Source organism: Dermacentor albipictus, chromosome 1, assembly GCF_038994185.2.
Source record: "Dermacentor albipictus isolate Rhodes 1998 colony chromosome 1, USDA_Dalb.pri_finalv2, whole genome shotgun sequence".
Classification (NCBI taxonomy): Eukaryota; Metazoa; Arthropoda; class Arachnida; order Ixodida; family Ixodidae; genus Dermacentor; species Dermacentor albipictus.
Window position 1 is genome coordinate 137,297,627 of NC_091821.1, and position 6,275 is coordinate 137,303,901.

The following is a 6,275-nucleotide window of genomic DNA, read 5'->3' on the forward strand; positions in this document are numbered from 1 at the left end:
TTCCTGGAGTGATGAGCGTGCAGCATCGTTGGCAGCCGGGTGGTCGGCACTTCCGAGTCTGACTGCAGCGACTTGGAGATGTGCTACGGAATCGCGAGACGCCAGCTCACCGGAAACTGAGGATAAGAGATATCCAACCACAGCCTACTGCTCCACATCGGGAGGGGAACAAGCACTGCAGAGGCGTCGCGCAGCAGAGCGCGATTTCAGAAAAAAAAGAACAAAGAGCATTTACCTATCTTCGCTTCCGCTTTCCGAAAGCACTAAAGGGGCGTCTTCCAAGGCACGCCCATTTCGCGTCGGTTTGAGCTGAGCGCGTGGTCAAGTTGATCTCGGCGATTATCTGCTTTTCTACGATCCTCCGAACTGCGCCTTTCGTTTCCGTGATGCCCACCGCCTTTGTTTCACTTACTCTGCGAATATTTGAAAGTCAGCGCTCACGTTGTCGACCCTAGAAAGCGTAACCCAAATCTAACTTATGCTGATTTTACAGAATATTTCTATCTGGCCAAAGATTTGCAATTTTCCTCGTTTCTACGATTGGTCAGCGTATGTTTTCTTTCTTTCTTTATTGATTGAAATGAAATAAGCAGCCTTCGTCTTAGATGAAATGCTCACGGATGTAGGTCATTCAAAGGGCTACTGCGAGGGAATCGGATATTGTAAGCTTGATGTACGGCTTGGTCAGCGACTGTAGGGTATAAAGTGAAGCAGTCGCGACTTAAAAGCACGACAGTTGGTGAATAGAGAGAAGGAGAACAAACTATTCTTTTGCGGTTTTCCACGTTAATATGCGAATTTTGTATTTAGCTTTTGTGGAAAGAGGTTATCAAACTGCGTTGCTGTTGCCCTAGCTTCGAAAGCGGCCCTTAATAGAACTTTGTAACTTTGGGAGAAATTACTCCTGTGTTTCCTGGACGACAAAAGAAAGCAAAAGAAAGCAAGGACGACAAAAGCAAAGCAAGCAATTAGCGAAAAACCAGACGAGGTAACGGGTGAGTAATATTGCTTATGGTTTGAACTGTTATTGCAGTGTCGGAAGTTGGACGCTGTTTCGCAATATTTTATTTTCCACCGTATCTAACGCATATCCCGGATATATGGTTCCGAGGATCTCCCAGCGTCGCGACGAGTAGTCACTCGAGGAAATAATGAAGCAAAAGGAAAATTCAAACGCAATTGTCGTTTTCTCTGGCCACAACTCGTTCCACAAGCATACAGGGCCAGACAATGAAATCTTCCTTACCTCAGTAAGGAAGCCTTCATTGCAGTGAGGCTACCTTATGTCACTCTGAAAGGTTCCTTACTGAGGCGCCCTCGGTGAAGGCTTCCTTGGTGCTTCCTTGGTACTTCCTCAGCATAAGAAGCCAAACAATGAAACCTTCCTTACCTCACTAAGGAAGCCTTCATTGGGGTGAGGCTACCTTATGTCACTCTGAAAGCTTCCTTACTGAGGGGCCCTCGGTGAAGGCTTCCTTGGTGCTTCCTCAGCATAAGGTAGCTCCAAAGCTACCTTCATGCGTCCTTACGCCGCTCCTGGCCCTGAACGAGCGCTTCACCTCACTGCTTAACCACATGGCATTCGCTTGCGCATGCGCACTGTCGCCCACCTGCGGAGAAGCGCGAGCACGGTACGTCTTGCCAGGCATGTTCGTTTCAGTCACGCGTGCGGCATGGAAGCGTTGCTATAGGCGTTGCAAGACGCCGGCGTGCCAGCGTTGCTGGAGCACATCAAGTTTTGCACTGTAATGCGCAACTTTTTTTTAACTTTAGTAAACGAAACTAGAAGAAAGCGTCCACGCTTCTCTATATTAGCTATTCAATTTAAAGATTGTGCGACGATACAACATTTTTTAATAGAATAATGGTGTTCGCGGAAAGATTTGAAGAGATAATCTCGAACCCAGGCACGCGGCAACCGCTCCTTAGGTGAGGACGGGTGAAGGGAGCTTTCAGAGTATGCTTGCTTCCTCCATCGGTCCTTCGCTGTAAGGAGGCCTCACGTAAGGTTAGGAAGCGCTCGAAGGAAAGGAACTAGGGGTGTGCGAATATTCGGAATTTCGAATACGAATCGAATATTTTCCATATTCGAAGCGTATTCCATTCGAGAAATGCATGTTCGGAAATTCACGAATATCCGAGGACGGCCGAATAACGGTGGAAACGGCGAATATTCGGATAACTGCGAATAATTGAGCAATTAACCAATTGTATGCTTGCTCCGCATTCTCCTAAGAACATGTTTATTAACTGAGAATTTCGCATGATCCGCTCATTATCTGTATGCTCTGTTTCAGTCTATCTGCTTGAGGCATTTGAGACATGATCAGTTTCGGTTTCTTTTTCACCAAGCTTTATAATTCCAATTATTTTGGAATGCCCCATTGCCTTGAAGGTTGCAAAGGCAACTCAGGGTTGCCTTTGCAACCCTGAGTTGCCATTATCTGTATGCTCTGTTTCAGTCTATCTGCTTCAGGCATTTGAGACATGATCAGTTTCGGTTTCTTTTTCACCAAGCTTTATAATTCCAATTATTTTTGGAATGCCCCATTGCCTTGAAGGTTGCAAAGGCAACTCAGGGTTTGCTAACATTGATTCAAAATGTATCAAGGCTCTTTGTGCGGAGTGGAAATTTGATGAAGTGGCCAGCCTAGGCATGTTTCTTGATCCGCGCTTTATGGCCACAGTTCATCAGGCATCTGTTCAGATGATCTGGCTGAAAAACCTTGTGACAAGGGAGCTCCAGGAAGCCGTCGTGGAACACCGTGGGGACACCGCCATGCCATCGTCGACTTCGTGTCCACTGGTGGCATCGAGTGTATGGAATGCTTTTGACGATCTAGTGATGAACAAAGAGAAGACACATTTGGCATCTGCCCCTGAGGGGGAAGTTACAGACTACGCGCAAAAGCCTCTTCTGGAAAGGGGCATGAATCCTTGTGAGTGGTGGCAGTCCATTGGCCGCTTCAGGTACCCGCTTTTAAGTGCACTCGCCCGGAAGTACTTGGCGATCCCTGCCACTTCAGTTCCTAGTGAGTCTTTTCTACCGGTAGAAATGTGACAGTGCATAGAGAGCGTTTACTTTCTGGCCATATTGAGCAGTTAATTTTCCTTCACTACAATCTCTAACAAGCGTTTTACCTGACTGAGGGCATTACCTGAGTCCATTATCTATAATTGAGTACCTCTTTAATTTGAAGCAACCTTGTAGAATGCAATCTTATTTTTAAAAGGGTAATAAAGCTATTGTTACCTCTCTTGCAATTTTTTAATACTACACATGTATTCGATATTCGATTCGATATTCGAAGAGAGTTCTTCGCCTTATTCGTATTCGATTCGTAATCGAAAATTTCAATATTCGCACACACCTAAAAGGAACGCTTTATTGTTTGGACCAAGCTACCTTCATGCGTCCTTACGCCGCTCCTGGCCCTGAACGAGCGCTTCGCCTCACTGCTTAACCACGTGACGTTTGCTTGCGCGTGCGTGCTGTCGCCCACCTTCGGAGAAGCGCGAGCACGGTACGTTTTGCCAGGCACGTTCGTTTCAGTCACGCGTGCGGCATGGAAGCGTTGCTAGGCGTTGCACGACGCCGGCGTACCAGCGTTGCTGGATCACATCAAGTTTTGCACCGTAATACGCTACTTCTTTAGGTTTAATAAACAAAACTAGAAAATAGCGTCCACGCTTCTCTATATTAGCTCATCAACTTAAAGATTGTGTGACGATACAACCTTTTTTATTGGATAGTGGTGTTCTGGTGTTCGCCTAAAGCTTTTAAGAGATAATCTCGAACCCAGGCATGGCGGCAACCGCTCCTTACGTGAGGACGGGTGAAGGGAGCTTTCAGAGTATGCTTGCTTCCTCCATCGGTCCTTCGCTGTAAGGAGGCCTCACGTAAGGTTAGGAAGCGCTCGAAGGAAAGGAACGTTTCATTGTTTGGGCCACAGAGTAGCTGACTATGAACCGAATCCCTTTCCTGGCCCCTGGATCAGTCTAAACAAAGAAGGTTGAACTAACGAAGCAACAGCGTTGCGCGTGATCGTTGAATAAATGGTGAAATAAAAATTGTGTTGGGCATTATAAATAAAATACTATAATTAAAACAATAAACTACGGCCTGCCTGCTGCAATAGATGGTGACAGAAAGTGAGAGAGGCGTAAAGGAGAGATGCCTCGACCTGCACCGCTAATGAATAGATGGTGACAACTGAATTGACCTTGAGTTAATCACGCGGGCACCGAATCGATGAGAAAACTGGCCTCCACACCCCAGAAGATGCCGATAACTACCGCCATCCAGAAGGAGTGAAAAAATTGACAACTATTCTACTCCGTGAAGATGGAATGGCAGCGATAGCTGACAGTCAAAGCTCTCAAACGAAAAGCAAGGTGTTTCACATCCGCTGCGGGTCGGCCTGAAGATAGTGCAATATCGGGCCGACCCGTGGCAAAGGTGAAGGAGGCGTTAAGCACTCCCCATACGTGGGCCGCTCCCGAAGATAGGGCAACACCGGGCCGACCCCCGGCGGAGGTGAAGTAGGCATTAACAACACCCCATACGTAGGCCGATGCCGAAGATATTGCATTACCGGGCCCACCTGCGGCGGAGGTGAAGCAGGCGTTAAGCGCTCCCCATACGTGGGCCCATGCCGAAGATTCCTAAGGGCGCGTTACAGGTTGCCGAGTCCACAGGGGTATGTGCCATTGATCTTGGACCCTTTTTGCACTATCACCAGGATTGACCCACATGATGATGACCCACGGACGCCGAAAAAAAAAAAAACTACGGAAGTTTGTCATACACTGCTTTCGCTGTAAACGCAGCAAAATGTTGACCGCCGAGTAGATTGATTTGTCGGCGCTTTAGGAATGTGTGTGAGGGTGATGGCGTGGGCGGATAGGGGGCGGGAGGGGTATGTCGCTTAATTTCGGGGGAGGGGGGGGGTGGGCCCCGCCTGGGTACGTGCCTGCCATGGTTACTGATCAATCACAAACGTTTCAAGTGCGCACAATGTACCTAACCATCATTACTACATGAGCAAATATAGGCAAAACTTGACGAGGTCCACATTACCCTCATTCTGCCCTTAAATTGAGATGAGGCTGGTGACTGCTAGAGATACCTAAGCGCTTGAAGCTAAACATTTCGACAGAATTGCCTGTCTGGTTGGGAAATTGATTAGAACTTTAAGACTGACTCCAACCAAATAATATTTGGTTGGAGTCAGTCTGAAAGTCCTAGACACCTAAGTGGGGTTAACAAACTAACCTCTAGTTCATACGCGAATTTGAGGTTGAATGAAGTGGAGTGCTTTGTGAGATTCATTTGTGAGGTCAAAGTATTTTGTAGCTTATTAGGTCGCAAACCTGCTCCTCCTAAACCGATGATTTGGCTTCGTTGAGCAGAGTTTCTTTTTATGTAGATTTGCACATCCTTATAAATATGTCTACAATTAGGCACAGCTTTATTAAGAAATAAGACGCATTGACATACGCAGTATGTTCCGCTACTGAAGTCTCCTATTGAACACTTGTTTTCGTAAAGCATTATATTTAATCCCCTGTATTATGGGGTTGATGCAGCTGCAACAGAGGCATCAGATCATGGTCATTTGTTTTTTCTTGCATCTAAAAATCAAAGATAAGTATATTCCACAATGAGAAGCTGGCTACGAATACGCGAGAGGAGGATCACGTTGAGAACTCGAGTTCAATCTCAACTATGTGGATGAGGTAAGATTAAGGCAGGAAGCTAGCCTTCTCTTAAGTTGAGGTGGCGTCTAGTGAACGCACTTCAGCATCATTGCGTGAATTTGATGTTGAGTGAAGTCGAGCCTGGTGAAGCAGTTCGCCCACATTGGTACATGATACACCACAAGCTTTAAAATGTTCGAGCTCTCTCAGGCACAGTTCGCACAAATATTACACTGTCTCCTGGGACTACGTACGTAGAATAATTTATACAGTATGTATCAAATCTATTTAGTTCTCAATTTTTGAGACTTTTAGAAATTTCATGGACGCGTAAACTGTTATTGATATATGCGGACTTCATTTGCTCTCTTTAGCCGACTTCGTTCTAGATTACTCGCACCTGTGACGTTTGTTCTTCTCACAGAATAGTTTTCTTATTATTAATGTTATGTGAAAAAGAGTAGCCGTTACCTTTAAAGGCGACTATATATTTTATTTCGTTCATTTCAGTAAGAAAAAACAAAGTGCCAGCTGAACGTTCTTTCAGTTCAGTTACAGGCCAAAGCCCCGATATT